The 5745-nt window shown below is 39.8% G+C and overlaps 1 non-coding gene and 1 pseudogene across 1 annotated transcript; one reads left to right on the forward strand and one right to left on the reverse strand.

Moving 5' to 3' along the window:
• Positions 1 to 589: 589 nt before the first annotated feature.
• Positions 590 to 696, reverse strand: LOC122094515. Its single transcript, XR_006144830.1, has one exon. It is a non-coding gene; the product is annotated as a small nucleolar RNA R71 (small nucleolar RNA).
• Positions 697 to 1879: 1183 nt separating this feature from the next.
• On the forward strand, positions 1880 to 5225 carry LOC122093665 (annotated as a pseudogene).
• The last annotated feature ends 520 nt before the right edge of the window (positions 5226 to 5745 follow it).

A 5745-nucleotide genomic window follows, 5' to 3' on the forward strand; every position in this document is an offset into this window, starting at 1 on the left:
AAAAAAAAAAAAAAAAAAAAAAAAAAAAAATCATTAAAAAAAAAGTTTTTCTATCCATTTTTTTGTGCTTGTCTTACTTTAGTTGCGGGTAGTTTTCTGTTGCATGAGTGTTAGGTGGATACGTAATACTAAGAATCGGTTAGAAAGAAAAGATCCAACAAGTAGTGACCCTATACGTTTGCTCTCTTTAAAACCCTTCAATATGGGAGACCAACATCAAAACCCTTCGCCTAAATCTCTGAAAGATAGGTTCTACCCTGCTAGAACAGCCCAACCTTCCTGCATAGTTCTACCACAAGCCCAGGGCAATAATTTTGAAGTCAAATCTCAATATATCACTATATTGCCCCACTTTCATGGGTTGACCTCTGAGGATGCATACCTATTTCTAAGGGAATTTGAAGAGGCATGTGTTCTAATTAAGGTCCAACAGCTTTCTGATGATGCTGTTAAGCTTAGGTTTATCACTTTTGCATTGAAAGACCAAGCTAAGAAGTGGTTGTATGGGTTACCCACAAATTCTATAACCTCATGGGAATAGTTCACAGTTGTCTTCCTTAAGAAGTTTTTCCCAACTCACAAGACCAATAAGCTTAGAAGTGATATCCTTCAGTTTAGGCAAAAGCCTAGTGAGTCATTTTCCAAACTTATGGAGAGATTCAAGGATCTACTCCAAGAATGCCCTCACCATGGCCTAGACCTATGGTATTTATGTCAAATAATTTATGAGGATATTGATTACCCAACTAAACAAATGATAGAGTCTATGTACCCTGAGGGATTCACATCCTTTACAGATGAAGGAAAGGCATGGGAATTTTTACTTGACTTAGCTGACAAAACCCGTGAGTGGGAATCAACCCAAGAGAGTGAAAGAACCATAGGAGGAAAAGAATATTTTGAGGATGGGATAGTAGCCAAGGAAACCCATTTGAATAGCCTAATCAAGAGGATTGAGGCTATTGTTCCAAGAGAGCCATCATCAGTCAATTTGGTTAAGATTTGTGCTTGGTGCCAATCCCCTGGACATGTCATAGAAGAATGCCCCAACACCTTTGGGGGCATTTCTAATGATAGTGTTAATGCCTTATACCAGAATAATCCATATAGTAACACCTACAATCCAGGATGGAGAAATCACCCAAATTTCTCTTGGAATCAGGGCAACCAAGCAGGACCTTCCAATTTCTATAATCAAGGTCAACCTGGACCCCAAAGGCCTCCCTTTGCACAATAATCTTTTTTCCAAAATACTTTTCCTAGGTCAAATGTAGGACCTCAGGGGAGTTTTCCTAGGGCCCCTCTTCTATTGTCTTATCAGCAACCCCCTGGGTTTACCAACATTGGAGAGGCAAGTAGAATAAGTGACTTGGAAAAAAATATGGCCCTCTTCATGACAAACCATCAAAATCTTACGAGAGAACTTACCCAAGTTGTCTCAATAATGCGTGAGAGGGAGAAGGGAACTTTACCCAGTCAACCAGAACCTAACCCTAGGCATCATCAGCCTATTAGTTCACAAGGACCAACTAATGCACCACTGAATATAGTACAAGGTCAGACCCAACAAGGGCCCTCTAACCAATGTAATGTTGTTTATACCCTTAGGAGTGGTAGAGAGTACCAACAGAGTGTTTCTAAATCTTCCCCATCTATTACTCCTATTAACTCTTCTTCAGTTGAGAACACAAGTGTGCCTCTTTTTCCAGGTTCGTCTGATGAACCTAAAGATTTTTTTGAAACTAAAGATGATTTGGTTGGGGAAACCAAAAATGATTCTTCTGAACAGGGGCAAATCCCTAACAGTCCTTATGTTCATCCTATCCTATTTCCTAATCGCTTGGTACACAAAAAGAAGACTGCTTCCATGGATAAAATTTTAGAAGTCTTCAAAAAGGTAAAAGTGAACATCCCTCTTTTGGATGCCATATCCCAGATCCCCGCCTATGAAAAGGTACTAAAAGATTTGTGTACTCACAAACGTATCACTAGTGTGCCCAAAAAAGCGTTCTTGGCTGGTAACATTAGTTCCATAATTACTCAGCCTATAGCAGCCAAGTATAAGGATCCAGGGAGCCCTACCATATCTTGTGTCATAGGCAACACTTATATTGAGCATGCCTTACTTGACCTTGGCGCAAGTGTGAATCTTTTACCTTACCATGTGTACAAGCAACTAGGATTGGGAGAATTGAAAGCCACTGGAACTACTCTTCAGTTGGCAGATAGGTCTGTTAAGATTCCTAAAGGGATGGTTGAGGATGTCTTACTAAAGGTGGGGGAATTTATTTTCCCTGTTGATTTCATTGTGTTAGATACTAAGCCCTTCTCAACCAAGGATGAGATCCCAATAATTATAGGAAGACCATTCTTGGCTACCAGTAATGCATTAATCAACTGCCGAAATGGTTTCCAAAGGTTATCTTTTGGTAACCAAACTGTAGAGTTCAACATGTTTAGGATAGGCAAGCAACCACATATGGAAGAAGAGATCAATATGCTTGAGGATTTTCTGGATTTTTTTGATGATTTAATTACCAACTTTGATATTGATTTTGATTCAGAATTCCAAGAGTGTATGGATGAGTAGGATGATGATAGTGAAAATTTCTTTTCTGAAGTCTTGAGTCTTCACACACCTGTGGAGCCCTTAGGACCCCTTTCCAATTCCATTCCCAAACCTTCCATAGTTGAGCCCCCTAAGTTAGATCTTAAGGAGTTGCCATATAATTTGAGGTATGCTTTCCTAGGGCCTGACCAGACTCTTCGTGTAATAATTTCTTCAAATTTGACTTCTAACCAGGAAGAGGAGTTACTTAAAGTGTTAAAAGACAATAAGGAAGCCCTAGGTTGGACCATGGCTGATATCAAGGGTATAAGCCCTTCTATTGTGTACCATCATATACATCTTATGGAGGATTCCAAACCATCCACGGAACCCTAAAGAAGAGCTAACCCAGTGATGATGGAAGCCATTAAGAAAGAGATCCTAAAGTGCTTGGATCATGGAATAATTTATCCTATTTCTGACAGCCAATGGGTAAGCCCAGTTCACGTAGTGCCTAAGAAGTCTGGTGTGACTGTAATTCCCAATGCCAATAATGAGTTGATCCCTACCAGTGTCCAAACAGGATGGCGTGTGTGCATTGACTACAGGAAGTTAAATGCGGCAACCTGGAAGGACCACTTCCTATTGCCATTCATTGACCAGATGTTAGAGAGGTTAGCTGGACATGAATACTATTGCTTTCTTGATGGATATTCCGGCTATAACCAAATCCCAATTGCTTTAGAGGACCAACATAAGACCACTTTTACATGCCCATATGGAACATTTGCTTACAGGCGTATGCCCTTTGGGCTTTGCAATGCCCCTACTACGTTCCAACGATGCATGATGAGCATCTTTTCTGACATAGTCAAAAAATTCTTAGAAGTATTTATAGATGGCTTTTCAATTCATGGGAATTCCTATTCTGAATGTCTTCATCATCTTTCCCTAGTTTTGAAAAGGTACATATCTAAGAATTTGGTTTTAAATTGGGAGAAATACCATTTTATGGTTAAATCTGGTATTGTTTTAGGCCATGTAATATCCAAGGAGGGAATTAAGGTAGATAGATCCAAAGTGGATTTAATTGATAATTTACCACATCCTCAATCTGTTAAGGATGTTCGGTCTTTTCTAGGGCATGCAGGCTTCTACAGAAGGTTTATTAAGAACTTTAGTCAGTTAGCCCGACCTCTCACCTCATTACTTGCCAAAGATCAGACTTTTGAGTTTTTCAAAGAGTGCCTAGAATCCTTCAAGCAACTTAAGAAGGAGTTGACCAATGCACCCATTGTTCAACCACCTGTTTGGACTGAACCTTTTGAACTGATGTGTGATGCTTCGGATTTTGCCATAGGAGCAGTTTTAGGTCAAAGGATTAATAAGTTGCCCACTGTCATTTACTATGCTAGTAGGACCTTAAATGATGCACAACTCAATTATACAACCACTGAAAAAGAATTTTTAGTTGTTGTGTTTGCATTAGAAAAGTTTCGGTCTTACTTAGTTGGTTCACATGTGGTGGTGTATACTGATCATTCTGCCCTCAGATACCTAGTTCAGAAGAATGATGCCAAAGCTCGTCTCATTAGGTGGGTTTTACTTTTGCAAGAGTTTGATTTAGAAATTAGGGATAAGAAAGGAGTTGAAAACCTAGTTGCAGACCATTTATCCCGGCATCCCAATTCCTTGACTGTTGATTCTCCAGTCAACGAGAACTTTCCAGATGAAAAATTATTTGCAATGTCCAGTGAACCATGGTTTGCTGACATTGTCAACTTCTTAGTTTCAGGTGTGACTCTGGATCACTGGTCCACCCAAGATAAGTATAGGTTTCACTCCCAAATTAAGCACTTTTTCTGGGATGATCCTTATTTGTTTAAGATATGTCCGAATCAGATTATCTGACGATGTGTTCCTAATCATGAGCAACATTCTATTCTCTCTTTTTGTCATGTTCATACATGTGGTGGACACTTTGGACCTAAGAAGACTGCCGCAAAGGTTCTCCAATGCGGATTTTATTGGCCCACTCTTTTTAGAGATGCTTTCGATTTTTACAAGGCTTGTCCCGCCTGCCAGTCTTTTGGCCGTATCAATAAGAGGAACATGATGCCTCTCAACCCTATTTTAGTAGTTGAGATCTTTGATGTATGGGGCATCGATTTTATGGGACCATTCCCTAATTCCTTTGGGAATTTGTACATACTTTTGGCCATTGATTATGTTTCTAAATGGATAGAGTCCATACCTTGTAAATCTAATAACCACAAAGTGGTGGTCCAGTTTCTCAAAGAGAACATTTTTTCCCACTTTGGTGCACCACGTGCAAAGTGATAGGGGTACTCATTTTTGTAATCGGCCTTTTGATGCCCTAATGAAAAAGTATGGGATCACCCATAAGTTATCTACCCCTTATCACCCCCAAACTAGTGGCCAAGTGGAGGTGTCTAATAGATAGATCAAACAAATCTTAGAGAAAACTGTTAATCCCAACTGTAAGGATTGGTCCCTTAGGCTCATTGATACCTTGTGGGCCCATCGGACTGCATTCAAGACTGACCTTGACCAATCTCCCTACCGTTTGGTGTATGAGAAAGCTTGTCACTTACCAGTTGAGTTGGAGCATAAGGCCTTTTGGGCCATCATCAAGAAGCTCAACTTTGATTTGTCTGATGCGGGAATTCACCGTAGGCTCTAACTATCTGAGTTGGAGGAACTTAGAAATGATGCCTATGAAAGTTCTAGGATTTACAAGAAAAATACCAAAGCTTTCCATGATAAGCACATTCTGCGTAAATCTTTTACAATTGGTAATAAGGTCTTATTGTACAACTCTCGATTGCATCTTTTCCCTGGTAAGCTCAGATCCCGATGGGATGGCCCATTTATTGTCCATAATGTATACCCCCATGGGACTGTGGAGATTTTGAATCCAGGAACAGGGGTAATTTCGAAGGTTAATGGTCAGCGTTTGAAACCGTTCCTCGAGTTTCCTACTACTAGTAGTGAAGAGGTCATGGATCTCCATGAACCTCTTTACACTGATGACTAACTTTTAATCAGGTATGACCCCCTTGCATTGTCTTTGTTTTTAATTCTTTCCATGCATTGAGGACATTGCATGACTTAAGTGTGGGGGAGGAAAACTAGTTTTTGCTTTTTTCACTTTGTTTTGTTTGTTTTTCTTTTTA

Source organism: Macadamia integrifolia, chromosome 11 (genome assembly GCF_013358625.1).
Source record: "Macadamia integrifolia cultivar HAES 741 chromosome 11, SCU_Mint_v3, whole genome shotgun sequence".
NCBI lineage: Eukaryota > Viridiplantae > Streptophyta > Magnoliopsida > Proteales > Proteaceae > Macadamia > Macadamia integrifolia.